The sequence below is a fragment of the Prunus avium genome, chromosome 4 (genome assembly GCF_965620075.1).
Source record: "Prunus avium chromosome 4, drPruAviu1.hap1.1, whole genome shotgun sequence".
In the NCBI taxonomy this organism is placed as follows: domain Eukaryota; kingdom Viridiplantae; phylum Streptophyta; class Magnoliopsida; order Rosales; family Rosaceae; genus Prunus; species Prunus avium.
This window is the reverse complement of record NC_142287.1, coordinates 5,522,689-5,538,112: the sequence shown is the minus strand read 5'-3', so window position 1 is coordinate 5,538,112 and position 15,424 is coordinate 5,522,689.

The following is a 15,424-nucleotide window of genomic DNA, read 5'->3' as shown; positions in this document are numbered from 1 at the left end:
GTGTCTAGTATAACATATCCAAATTTGAGCACCATTGGATACGTTTTGAAACCTCTGGCCTTCCTACACCAAGACTGGTTCAGAAAACTCGTTTTTCAGCAACCAAAAGGCAACCACATGGGTTGGCAACCAAAAGGCAACCACATGGGTTGGCAGCAAAGGCAGCCACAATTGATCACCTTTGATCCCATGTGAAGAAAGCTTGAGGTGCAGCAAAAGAAGTATGGGATGAGATTGATTCCAACCACACTAACATAGACAAGATGAAGTGTGAGTTATGGGTTGTATTAAAAGAGGAATGGTGGTGTTGGATTTCATCATGTTGTTCCTCCCTCTTAGCCCTATAAATAGAGAAGCCTTCAAGCTTCAAATCACACCCCAAGGGGGGGAGCTCTCAAACACTTCTCTAGAGCTCCCTTCCCTTCTCTCCCTCAAATTCTCTTAGTTTCCTTTCTAGTTTTCAATTGTTGTAATGAAATATTTGTGCTGAAATTCTCCTTAAGTTTTTCAAGTTCTACTTTACTTTTATTTGTAATGTACATTCTTTCTTAAGTATTCAAGTTTAATTAGTTTCCAAGTTTCAATTATGATTTTTGTTCTTATTCATTATGCTTATAAGTTAATATGCTAGTTTGAATGATTGATCACCATTTAGGCTTGCATGTTAGCTATCTTGGTTTGAATTAAGAGTAGACACCATGCTTTAATTCGAATTGAACTATGAATAGGAAGAGTATGTATGGACATTCGACAACAAGGATTAGATACATGCTTGGTTGTTTAAATTGTTCTTCTATGCTTAATGGGTTCCTAATGCTTAGTTTTAGGTTAGACAACAAATGATCAAATTAGGGAATTAGGAACACAAGGTTATGACCAAACACCATGGCTTAATCATACTTTAGCTAGAATCAATCTGTTAATCTAATTGAACTTGGGAACTTATTTGCTTGAGTTATTTCATTCTTTCTTGTTTTATTTATTTTCTTTTTTTCATTTCTATTTTGTGTAGGGGAAACAAATTGGATCATTCAATCACCAATCCTCGTGGGATCGACCTCGCACTTACATATGCTATACTACCAAACGGCTCGTGCACTTGCGAGTATCACAAGTTGAGGATGCAGTTGAAACGATTTTGGTGCAGCTGAATCGAAGCACCTACTCCTCCCCCCATATTATGATGTTGCCCAAGTTTTGGGCTCGATCCGAAATCAATAGGTGTAAGAAATTGGACAATTTATCTTCAAAGGTAGTTCGTTCCTAATCGGAGTGGTTGGTGTATTCCATAGTTCTAGAGATCAGATTTCACTCAAAACTAACCAAATGACTCCTGCCACCATATTATGATGTTGCCCCAGTTTTGGGCTCGATCCGAAATGAATAGGTGTAAGAAATTGGACAATTCAAGTTCAAAGGCAGTTCGTTCCTAATTGGAGTGGTTGGAGTTTTGGGTAGTTCTAGAGATCGGATTTCACTCAAACTTAACCAAATGATTCCTCCCACAATATTATGATGTTGCCCAGGTTTTGGGCTCGATCCGAAATCAATAGGTGTAAGAAATTGGACAATTCAAGTTCGAAGGCAGTTAGTTCCTAATTGGAGTGGTTGGTGTTTTGGGTAGTTTTAGAGATCGTATTCCACTAAAACTTCACCAAATGACTCCTCCCACCACTTTATGATGTTGCCCAAGTTTTGGGCTCGATCCGAAACCAATAGGTGTAAGAAATTGGACAATTCAAGTTCAAAGGCAGTTCATTCCGAATTGGAGTGGTTGGAGTTTTGGGTAGTTCTAGAGATCGGATTTCACTCAAACTTAACCAAATGACTCCTCCCACCATATTATGATGTTGGCCAAGTTTTGGGCTCGATCCGAAATCAATAGGTGTTCCAAATTGGACAATTCAAGTTCAACGGCAGTTCGTTCCTAATTGGAGTGGTTGGTGTATTCCATACTTCTAGCGATTTTAATTCACTCAAAACTCACCAAATGACTCCTTCCGCCATATTATGAAGTTGCCCAGGTTTTGGGCTCGATCCGAAATCAATCGTTGTGAGAAATTGGACAATTCAAGTTCAACGGCAGTTCGTTCCTAATTGGAATGGTTGGTGTATTCCATACCTGTAACAATTGGTTTTCACTCAAAACTCACCAAATGAGTCCGCCCACCATATTATGATGTTGCCCAAATTTTGGGCTCAATACGAAATCAATAGGTGTTCCAAATTGGACAATTCAAGTTCAACGGCAGTTCGTTTCTAATTGGAGTGGTTGGTGTATTCCATACTTCTAGCGATTGGATTTCACTCAAAACTCACCAAATGACTCCTCCCACCATATTATGATGTTGCACAAGTGTTGGGCTCGATCCGAAATCAATAGGTGTGAGAAATTGGACAATTCAAGTTCAACGGCAGTTCGTTTCTAATTGGAGTAGTTGGTGTATTCCATACTTCGAGCGATTGAATTTCACTCAAAACTCACCAAATGACTCCTTTTATGATGTTGCCCAAGTTTTGGGCTCGATCCGAAATCAATAGGTGTTCCAAATTGGACAATTCAAGTTCAACGGCAGTTCGTTCCTAATTGGAGTGGTTGGTGTATTCCATACTTCAAGCAATTGGATTTCACTCAAAACTCACCAAATGACTCCTCCCACCATATTATGTTGTTGCCCAAGTTTTGGGCTCGATCCGAAATCAATAGGTGTTCCAAATTGGACAATTCAAGTTCAACGGCATTTCGTTCCTAATTGGAGTGGTTGGTGTATTCCACACTTCTAGCGATTGGACTTCGCTCAAAACTCACCAAATGACTCCTCCCACCATATTATGATGTTGCCCAAGTTTTGGGCTCGATCCGAAATCAATAGGTGTGAGAAATTGGACAATTCAAGTTCAACGGCAGTTCGTTCCTAATTGGAGTGGTTGGTGTATTCCATACTTCTAGCGATTGGATTTCACTCAAAACTCACCAAATGACTCCTCTCACCATATTATGATGTTGCCCAAGTTTTGGGCTCGATCCGAAATCAATAGGTGTGAGAAATTGGACAATTCAAGTTCAACGGCAGTTCGTTCCCAATTGGAGTGGTTGGTGTATTCCATACTTCTAGCGAGTGGATTTCACTCAAAACTAACCAAATGACTCCTCCCACCATATTATGATGTTGCCCAAGTTTTGGGCTCGATCCGAAATCAACAGGTGTGAGAAATAGGACAATTCAAGTTCAACGACAGTTCGTTCCCAATTGGAGTGGTTGGTGTATTCCATACTTCTAGCGAGTGGATTTCACTCAAAACTAACCAAATGACTCCTCCCACCATATTATGATGTTGCCCAAGTTTTGGGCTCGATCCGAAATCAATGGGTGTTCCAAATAGGAAAACTCAAGTTCAACGGCAGTTCGTTCCTAATTGGAGTGGTTGGTGTATTCTATACTTCTAGCGATTAGATTTCACTCAAAACTCACCAAATGACTCCTCCCAATATATTATGATGTTGCCCAAGTTTTGGGCTCGATCCGAAATCAATAGGTGTTCCAAATTGGACAATTCAAGTTCAACGGCAGTTCGTTCCTAATTGGAGTGGTTGGTGTATTCCGTACTTCTAGCGATTGGATTTCACTCAAAACTCACCAAATGACTCCTCTCACCATATTATGATGTTGCCCAAGTTTTGGGCTCGATCCGAAATCAATAGGTGTGAGAAATTGGACAATTCAAGTTCAACGGCAGTTCGTTCCTAATTGGAGTGGTTGGTGTATTCCATACTTCTAGCGATTGGATTGCACTCAAAACTCACCAAATGACTCCTCCTACCATATTATGATGTTGCCCAAGTTTTGGGCTCGATCCGAAATCAATAGGTGTTCCAAATTGGACAATTCAAGTTCAACGGCAGTTCGTTCCTAATTGGAGTGGTTGGTGTATTCCATACTTCTAGTGATTAGATTTCTCAAAACTCACCAAATGACTCCTCCCATCCTATTATGATTTTGCCCAAGTTTTGGGCTCGATCCGAAATCAATAGGCGTTCGAAATTGGACAATTCAAGTTCAACGGCAGTTCGTTTCTAATTGGAGTGGTTGGTGTATTCCATACTTCTAGCGATTGAATTTCACTCAAAACTCACCAAATGACTCCTCCCACCATATTATGATGTTGGCCATGTTTTGGGCTCGATCCGAAATCAATAGGTGTTCGAAATTGGACAATTCAAGTTCAACGGCAGTTCGTTCCTAATTGAAGTGGTTGGTGTATTCCATACTTCTAGCGATTGGATTTCACTCAAAACTCACCAAATGACTCCTCCCACCATATTATGTTGTTGCCCAAGTTTTGGGCTCGATCCGAAATCAATAGGTGTTCCAAATTGGACAATTCAAGTTCAACGGCAGTTTGTTCCTCATTGCTCGGTTGGTGTATTCCATACTTCTACCGATTGGATTTCACTCAAAACTCCCCAAATGACTCCTCCCACCGTATTATGATGTTGCCCAAGTTTTGGGCTCGATCCGAAATCAATAGGTGTTCCAAATTGGACAATTCAAGTTCAACGACAGTTCGTTCCTAATTGGCGTGGTTGGTGTATTCCATACTTCTAGCGATTGGATTTCACTCAAAACTCACCAAATGACTCCTCCCACCATATTATGATGTGGCCCAATTTTGGGCTCGATCCGAACTTAATAGGTGTTCAAAATTGGACAATTCAAGTTCAACGGCAGTTCGTTCCTAATTGGAGTGGTTGGTGTATTCCATACTTCTAGCGATTGGATTGCACTCAAAACTCACCAAATGACTCTTCCCACCATATTATGATGTTGCCCAAGTTTTGGGCTCGATCCAAAATCAATAGCTGTGAGAAATTGGACAATTTAAGTTCAACGGCAGTTCGTTCCTAATTGGAGTGGTTGTTGTATTCCATACTTCTGGGGATTGGATTTCACTCAAAACTCACCAAATGACTCCTCCCACTATATTAGGATGTTGCCCAAGTTTTGGGCTCCATCCTAAATCAATAGGTGTGAGAAATTGGACAATTCAAGTTCAACGGCAGTTCGTTCCTCATTGGAGTGGTTGGTGGATTCCATACTGCTAGCGATTGGATTTCACTCAAAACTCACCAAATGACTCCTCCCACCATATTATGATGTTGCCCAAGTTTTGGGCTCGATCCGAAATCAATAGGTTTTCCAAATTGGACAATTCAAGTTCAACGGCAGTTCCTTCCTAATTGGAGTGGTTGGTGTATTCCATACTTCTAGCGATTGGATTTCACTCAAAACTCTCCGAATGACTACTCCCACCATATAATGATGTTGCCCAAGTTTTGGGCTCGATCCGAAATCAATAGGTGTGAGAAATTGGACAATTCAAGTTGAACGGCAGTTCATTCCTAATTGGAGTGGTTGGTGTATTCCATAATTCTAGCGATTGGATTTCACTCAAAACTCACCAAATGACTCCTCTCACCATATTATGATGTTACCCAAGTTTTGGGCTCGATCCGAAATCAAGAGGTGTGAGAAATTGAACAATTCAAGTTCAACGACAGTTCGTTCCTAATTGGAGTGGTTGGTGTATTCCATACTTCTAGCGATTGGATTGCACTCAAAACTCACCAAATGACTCCTCCCACCATATTATGATGTTGCACAAGTTTTGGGCTCGATCCGAAATCAAAAGGTGTTCCAAATTGGACAATTCAAGTTCAACGGCAGTTCGTTCCTAATTGGAGTGGTTGGTGTATTCCATACTTCTAGCGATTGGATGTCACTCAAAGCTCACCAAATGACTCCTCCCACCATATTATGATGTTGCCCAAGTTTTGGGCTCGATCCGAAATCAATATGTGTTCCAAATTGGACAATTCAAGTTCAACGGCAGTTCGTTCCTAATTGGAGTGGTTGGTGTATTCCACACTTCTAGCGATTGGATTTCAATCAAAACTCACCGAATGACTCCTCCCACCATATTATGATGTTGACCAAGTTTTGGGCTCGGTCCGAAATCAATAGGTGTGAGAAATTGAACAATTCAATTTCAACGGCAGTTCGTTCCTAATTGGAGGGGTTGGTGTATTCCATACTTCTAGCAATTGGATTTCACTCAAAACTCACCAAATGACTCCTCCCACCATATTATGATGTTGCCCATGTTTTGGGCTCGATCCGAAATCAATAGGTGTTCCAAATTGGACAATTCAAGTTCAACGGCAGTTCGTTCCTAATTGGAGTGGTTGGTGTATTCCACACTTCTAGCGATTGGATTTCACTCCAAACTCACCAAATGACTCCTCCCACCATATTATGATGTTTCCCAAGTTTGGGGCTCGGTCCGAAATCAAAAGGTGTTCGAAATTGGACAATTCAAGTTCAACGGCAGTTCGTTCCTAATTGGAGTGGTTGCTGTATTCCTTACTTCTAGCGATTGGATTTCACTCAAAACTCACCAAATGACTCCTCCCACCATATTATGATGTTGCCCAAGTTTTGGGCTCGGTCCGAAATCAATAGGTGTGAGAAATTGGACAATTCAATTTCAACGGCAGTTCGTTCCTAATTGGAGTGGTTGGTGTATTCCATACTTCTAGCAATTGGATTTCACTCAAAACTCACTAAATGACTCCTCCCACCATATTATGATGTTGCCCATGTTTTGGGCTCGATCCGAAATCAATAGGTGTTCCAAATTGGACAATTCAAGTTCAACGGCAGTTCGTTCCTAATTGGAGTGGTTGGTGTATTCCACACTTCTAGCGATTGGATTTCACTCCAAACTCACCAAATGACTCCTCCCAACGTATTATGATGTTGCCCAACTTTTGGGCTCGGTCCGAAATCAATAGGTGTTCGAAATTGGACAATTCAAGTTCAACGGCAGTTCGTTCCTAATTGGAGTGGTTGCTGTATTCCTTACTTCTAGCGATTGGATTTCACTCAAAACTCACCAAATGACTCCTTCCACCATATTATGATGTTGCCCAAGTTTTGGGCTCGATCCGAAATCAATATGTGTTCCAAATTGGACAATTCAAGTTCAACGGCAGTTCGTTCCTAATTGGAGTGGTTGGTGTATTTCATACTTCTAGCGATTGGATGTCACTCAAAGCTCACCAAATGACTCCTCCCACCATATTATGATGTTGCCCAAGTTTTGGGCTCGATCCGAAATCAATATGTGTTCCAAATTGGACAATTCAAGTTCAAAGGAAGTTCGTTCCTAATTGGAGTGGTTGGTGTATTCCACACTTCTAGCGATTGGATTTCACTCAAAACTCACCAAATGACTCCTCCCACCATATTATGATGTTGACCAAGTTTTGGGCTCGGTCCGAAATCAATAGGTGTGAGAAATTGGACAATTCAATTTCAACGGCAGTTCGTTCCTAATTGGAGTGGTTGGTGTATTACATACTTCTAGCAATTGGATTTCACTCAAAACTCACCAAATGACTCCTCCCACCACATTATGATGTTGCCCATGTTTTGGGCTCGATCCGAAATCAATAGGTGTTCCAAATTGGACAATTCAAGTTCAACGGCACTTCGTTCCTAACTGGAGTGGATGGTGTATTCCACACTTCTAGCGATTGGATTTCACTCCAAACTCACCAAATGACTCCTCCCACCATATTATGATGTTGCCCAAGTTTGGGGCTCGGTCCGAAATCAAAAGGTGTTCGAAATTGGACAATTCAAGTTCAACGGCAGTTCGTTCCTAATTGGATTGGTTGCTGTATTCCTTACTTCTAGCGATTGGATTTCACTCAAAACTCACCAAATGACTCCTCCCACCATATTATGATGTTGCCCAAGTTTTGGGCTCGATCCGAAATCAATAGGTGTTCCAAATTGGACAATTCAAGTTCAACGGCAGTTCGTTCCTAATTCGAGTGGTTGGTGTATTCCATACTTCTAGCAATTGGATTCCACTCAAAACTAACCAAATGACTCCTCCCACCGTATTATGATGTTGCCCAAGTTTTGGGCTCCATCCGAAATCAATAGGTGTGAGAAATTGGACAATTCAAGTTCAACGACAGTTCGTTCCTAATTGGAGTGGTTGGTGTATTCCACACTTCTAGCGATTGGATTTCACTCAAAACTCACCAAATGAATCCTCCCACCATATTATGATGTTGCACAAGTTTGGGGTTCGATCCGAAATCAATAGGTGTGAGAAATTGGACAATTCAAGTTCAACAACAATTCGTTCCTAATGGGAGTGGTTGGTGTATTCCATACTTCTTCTAACGATTGGATTTCACTCAAAACTCACCAAATGACTCCTCCCACCATATTATGATGTTGCCCAAGTTTTGGGCTCGATACGAAATCAATAGGTGTGAGAAATTGGACAATTCAAGTTCAACGGCAGTTCGTTCCTAATTGGAGTGGTTGGTGTATTCCACACTTCTAGCGATTGAATTTCACTCAAAACTCACCAAATAACTCCTCCCACCATATTAGGATGTTGCCCAAGTTTTGGGCTCAATCTGAAATCAATAGGTGTGAGAAATTGGACAATTCAAGTTCAACAACAATTCGTTCCTAATGGGAGTGGTTGGTGTATTCCATACTTCTTCTAGCGATTGGATTTCACTCAAAACTAACCAAATGACTCCTCCCACCATATTACGATGTTGCCCAAGTTTTGGGCTCGATCCGAAATCAATAGGTGTGAGAAATTGGACAATTCAAGTTCAACGGCAGTTCGTTCCTAATTGGAGTGGTTGGTGTATTCCACACTTCTAGCGATTGGATTTCACTCAAAACTCACCAAACGACTCCTCCCACCATATTAGGATGTTGCCCAAGTTTTGGGCTCCATCCGAAATCAATAGGTGTGAGAAATTGGACAATTCAAGTTCAACGGCAGTTCGTTCCTAATTGGAGTGGTTGGTGTATTCCATACTTCTAGCGATTGGATTCCACTCAAAAATAACCAAATGACTCCTCCCACCGTATTATGATGTTGCCCAAGTTTTAGGCTCGATCCGAAATCAATAGGTTTTCCAAATTGGACAATTCAAGTTCAACGGCAGTTCGTTCCTAATTGGAGTGGTTGGTGTATCTTATACATCTATCGATTGGATTTCACTCACAACTCACCAAATGACTCCTCCCACCATATTATGATGTTGCCCAAGTTTTGGGCTCGATCCGAAATCAATAAGTGTTCCAAATTGGACAATTCGAGTTCAAAGGCAGTTCGTTCCTAATTGGTGTGGTTGGTGTATTCCATACATCTAGCGATTGAATATCACTCAAAACTCCCCGAAATAATTCCTCCCACCATATTATGATGTTGCCCAAGTTTTGGGCTCAATCCGAAATCAATGGGTGTGAGAAATTGGACAATTCAAGTTCCACGGCAGTTCGTTCCTAATTGGAGTGGTTGGTGTATTCCATACTTCTAGCGATTGGATTTCACTCAAAACTTACCAAATGACTCCTCCCACCATATTATGATGTTGCCAAAGTTTTGGGCTCAATCCGAAATCAATAGATGTTCCAAATTGGACAATTCAAGTTCAACGGCAGTTCGTTCCTAATTGGAGTGGTTGGTGTATTCCATACTTCTAGCGATTGGATTTCACTCAAAACTCACCAAATGACTCCTCCCACCATATTATGATGTTGCCCAAGTTTTGGGCTCGATCCGAAATCAATAGGTGTTCCAAATTGGACAATTCAAGTTCAACGGCAGTTCGTTCCTAATTGGAGTGGTTGGTGTAGTCCAAACCTCTAGCGATTGGATTTCACCCAAAACTCACCAAATGACTCCTCCCACCATATTACGATGTTGCCCAAGTTTTGGGCTCGATCCGAAATCAATAGGTGTTCCAAGTTTGATAATTCAAGTTCAACGGCAGTTCGTTCCTAATTGGAGTGGTTGCTGTATTCCTTACTTCTAGCGATTGGATTTCACTCAAAACTAACCAAATGACTCCTCCCACCATATTATGATGTTGCCCAAATTTTGGGCTCGATCCGAAATCAATAGGTGTTCCAAATTGGACAATTCAATTTCAACGGTAGTTCTTTCCGAATTGTAGTGGTTGGTGTATTCCATACTTCTAGCGATTGGTTTTCACTCAAAACTCACCAAATGACTCCTCCCACCATATTATGATGTTGCCCAAGTTTTGGGCTCGATCCGAAATCAGTAGGTGTTCTAAATTGGACAATTCAAGTTCAACGGGAGTTCGTTCCTAATTGGAGTAGTTGGTGTATTCCGTACTTCTAGCGATTGGATTTCACTCAAAACTCACCACATGACTCCTCCCACCATATTATGATGTTGCCAAAGTTTTGGGCTCGATCCGAAATCAATAGGTGTTCGAAATTGGACAATTCATGTTCAACGGCAGTTCGTTCCTAATTGGAGTGGTTGGTGTATTCCATACTTCGAGCGATTGGATTTCACTCAAAACTAACCAAATGACTCCTCCCACCATATTATGATGTTGCCCAAGTTTTGGGCTCGATCCGAAATCAATAGGTGTTCCAAAATGGACAATTCAAGTTCAACGGCAGTTCGTTCCTAATTGGAGTGCATGGTGTATTCCATACTTCCAGCGATTGGATTTCACTCAAAACTCACCAAATGACTCCTCCCACCATATTATGATGTTGCCCAAGTTTTGGGCTCGATCCGAAATCAATAGGTGTTCCAAATTGGACAATTCAAGTTCAACGGCAGTTCGTTCCTAATTGGAGTGGTTGGTGTATTCCGTACTTCTAGCGGTTGGATTTCACTCAAAATTAACCAAATGACTCCTCCCACCATATTATGATGTTGCCCAAGTTTTGGGCTCGATCCCAAATCAATAGGTGTTCCAAATTGGACAATCAAGTTCAACAGCAGTTCGTTCCTAATTGGAGTGGTTGGTGTATTCCATACTTCTAGCGACTGGATTCCACTCCAAACTCACCAAATCACTCCTCCCACCATATTATGATGTTGCCCAAGTTTTGGGCACGATCCGAAATCAATCGGTGTTCCAAATTGGACAATTCAAGTTCAACGGCAGTTCGTTCCTAATTGGAGTGGTTGGTGTATTCCATACTTCTAGCGATTGGATTTCACTCAAAACTCACCAAATGGCTCCTCAAACCATATTATGATGTTGCCCAAGTTTTGGGCTCGATCCGAAATCAATACGTGTTCCAAATTGTACAATTCGAGTTCAAAGGCAGTTCGTTCCTAATTGGACTGGTTGGTGTATTCCACACTACTAGCGATTGGATTTCACTCAAAACTCACCAAATGACTCCTCCCACCATCTTATGTTGTTGCCCAAGTTTTGGGATCGATCCGAAATCAATAGGTGTGAGAAATTTGACAATTCAAGTTCAACGGCAGTTCGTTCTTAATTGGAGTGGTTGGTGTATTCCATACTTCTAGTGATTCGATTTCACTCAAAACTCACCAAATGACTCCTCCCACCGTATTATGATGTTGCCCAAGTTTTGGGCTCGATCCGAAATCAATAGGTGTTCCAAATTGGACAATTCAAGTTCAACGGCAGTTCGTTCCGAATTGGAGTGGTTGGTGTATTCCATACTTCTAGCGATTGGTTTTCACTCAAAACTCACCAAATGACTCCTCCCACCATATTATGATGTTGCCCAAGTTTTGGGCTCGATCCGAAATCAATAGGTGTTCTAAATTGGACAATTCAAGTTCAACGGCAGTTCGTTCCTAATTGGAGTAGTTGGTGTATTCCATACTTCTAGCGATTGGATTTCACTCAAAACTCACCACATGACTCCTCCCACCATATTATGATGTTGCCCAAGTTTTGGGCTCGATCCGAAATCAATAGGTGTTCGAAATTGGACAATTCAAGTTCAACGGCAGTTCGTTCCTAATTGGAGTGGTTGGTGTATTCCGTACTTCGAGCGATTGGATTTCACTCAAAACTAACCAAATGACTCCTTCCACCATATTATGATGTTGCCGAAGTTTTGGGCTCGATCCAAAATCAATAGGTGTTCAAAATTGGACAATTCAAGTTCAACGGCAGTTCGTTCCAAATTGGAGTAGTTGGTGTATTCCATACTTCTAGCGATTGGATTTCACTCAAAACTCACCAAATGACGCCTCCCACCATATTATGATGTTGCCCAAGTTTTGGGCTCGATCCGAAATCAATAGGTGTTCCAAATTGGACAATTCAAGTTCAACGGCAGTTCGTTCCTAATTGGAGTGGTTGGTGCATTCCATACTTCTAGCGATTGGATTTCACTCAAAACTCACCAAATGACTCCTCCCATTATATTATGATGTTGCCCACGTTTTGGGCTCGATCCGAAATCAATAGGTGTTCCAAATTGGACAATTCAAGTTCAACGGCAGTTCGTTCCTAATTGGAGTGGTTGGTGCATTCCATACTTCTAGCGGTTGGATTTCACTCAAAACTAACCAAATGACTCCTCCCACCATATTATGATGTTGCCCAAATTTTGGGCTCGATCCGAAAACAATACGTGTTCCAAATTGGACAATTCGAGTTCAAAGGCAGTTCGTTCCTAATTGGAGTGGTTGGTGTATTCCATACTTCTAGCGATTGGTTTTCACTCAAAACTCACCAAATGACTCCTCCCACCATATTATGATGTTGGCCAACTTTTGGGATCGATCCGAAATGAATAGGTGTTCCAAATTAGACAATTCAAGTTCAATGGCAGTTCGTTCCTAATTGGAGTAGTTGGTGTATTCCATACTTCTAGCGATTGGATTTCACTCAAAAATCACCAAATGACTCCTCCCACCATATTATGATGTTGACCAAGTTTTGGGCTCGGTCCGAAATCAATAGGTGTGAGAAATTGGACAATTCAAGTTCAACGGCAGTTCGTTCCTAATTGGAGTGGTTGGTGTATTCCATACTTCTAGCGATTGGATTTCACTCAAAACTCACCAAATGACTCCTCCCACCATATTATGATGTTGCCCAAGTTTTGGGCTCGATCCGAAATCGATAGGTGTTCCAAATTGGACAATTCAAGTTCAACGGCAGTTCGTTCCTAATTGGAGTGGTCGGTGTATTCCATACTTCTAGCGAATGGATTTCACTCAAAACTCACCAAATGACTCCTCCCACCATATTATGATGTTGCCCAAGTTTTGGGCTCGATCCGAAATCAATAGGTGTGAGAAATTGGACAATTCAAGTTCAACAGCAGTTCGTTCCTAATTGGAGTTGTTGGTGTATTCCACACTTCTAGCGATTGGATTTCACTCAAAACTCACCAAATGACTTCTCCCACCATATTATGATGTTGCCCAAGTTTTGGGCTCGATCCGAAATCAATAGGTTTTCCAAATTGGACAATTCAAGTTCAACGGCATTTCGTTCCTAATTGTAGTGGTTGGTGTATTCCATACTTCTAGCGATTGGATTTCACGCAAAACTTCCCAAGTGACTCCTCCCACCAAATTATGATGTTGCCCAAGTTTTGGGCTCAATCCGAAATCAATTGGTGTTCCAAATTGGACAATTCAAGTTCAACGGCAGTTCGTTCCTAATTGGAGTGGTTGGGGTATTCCATACTTCTAGCGATTGGATTTCACTCAAAACTTACCAAATGACTCCTCCCACCATATTATGATGTTGCCCAAGTTTTGGGCTCGATCCGAAATCAAAAGGTGTGAGAAATTGGACAATTCAAGTTCAACGGCAGTTCGTTCCTAATTGGAGTGGTTGGTGTATTCCATACTTCGAGCGATTGGATTTCACTCAAAACTCACCAAATGACTCCTCCCACCATATTATGATGTTGCCCAAGTTTCGGGCGCGATCCGAAATCAATAGGTGTGAAAAATTGGACAATTCAAGTTCAACGGCAGTTCGTTCCTAATTGGAGTGGTAGGTGTATTCCATACTTCTAGCGAATGGATTTCACTCAAAACTCACCAAATCACTCCTCCCACCATATTATGATATTGCCCAAGTTTTGGGCTTGATCCGAAATCAATAGGTGTGAGAAATTGGACAATTCAAGTTCAATAGCAGTTCGTTCCTAATTGGAGTGGTTGGTGTATTCCATACTTCTAGCGATTGGATTTCACTCAAAACTCACCAAATGACTCCTCCCACCAAATTATGATGTTGCCCAAGTTTTGGGCTCGATCCAAAATCAATAGGTTTTCCAAAATGGACAAATCAAGTTCAACGTCATTTCGTTCCTAATTGTAGTGGTTGGTGTATTCCATACTTCTAGCGATTGGATTTCACTCAAAACTCACCAAATGACTCCAACCATATTATGATGTTGCCCAAGTTTTGGGCTCGATCTGAAATATATAGGTGTTCCAAATTGGACAATTCAAGTTCAACGGCAGTTTGTTCTTAATTGGAGTGGTTGGTGTATTCAACACTTCTAGCGATTGGATTTCACTCAAAACTCACCAAATGACTCCTCCCACCATATTATGATGTTGCCCAAGTTTTGGGCTCGATCCGAAATCAATAGGTGTTCCAAATTGGACAATTCAAGTTCAACGACAGTTCGTTTCTAATTGGAGTGGTTGGTGTATTCCATACTTCTAGCGATTGGATTTCACTCAAAACTCACCAAACGACTCCTCCCATCATATTATGATGTTGCCCAAGTTTTGGGCACGATCCGAAATCAACAGGTGTTCCAAATTGGACAATTCAAGTTCAACGGCAGTTCGTTCCTAATTGGAGTGGTTGGTGTATTCCATACTTCTAGCAATTGGATTTCACTCAAAACTCACCAAATGAATCCTCCCACCATATTATGATGTTGCCCAAGTTTTGGGCTCGATCCGAAACCAATAGGTGTGAGAAATTGGACAATTCAAGTTCAACGGCAGTTCGTTCCTAATTGGAGTGGTTGGTGTTTTCCAAACTTCTAGCGATTGGATTTCACTCAAAACTCACCAAATGACTCCTCCCACCATATTATGATGTTGCCCAAGTTTTGGGCTCAATCCGAAATCAATTGGTGTTCCAAATTGGACAATTCAAGTTCAACGGCAGTTCGTTCCTAATTGGAGTGGTTGGGGTATTCCATACTTCTAGCGATTGGATTTCACTCAAAACTTACCAAATGACTCCTCCCACCATATTATGATGTTGCCCAAGTTTTGGGCTCGATCCGAAATCAAAAGGTGTGAGAAATTGGACAATTCAAGTTCAACGGCAGTTCGTTCCTAATTGGAGTGGTTGGTGTATTCCATACTTCGAGCGATTGGATTTCACTCAAAACTCACCAAATGACTCCTCCCACCATATTATGATGTTGCCCAAGTTTCGGGCGCGATCCGAAATCAATAGGTGTGAAAAATTGGACAATTCAAGTTCAACGGCAGTTCGTTCCTAATTCGAGTGGTTGTTGTATCCCATACTTCTAGCGATTGGATTTCACTCAAAACTCAT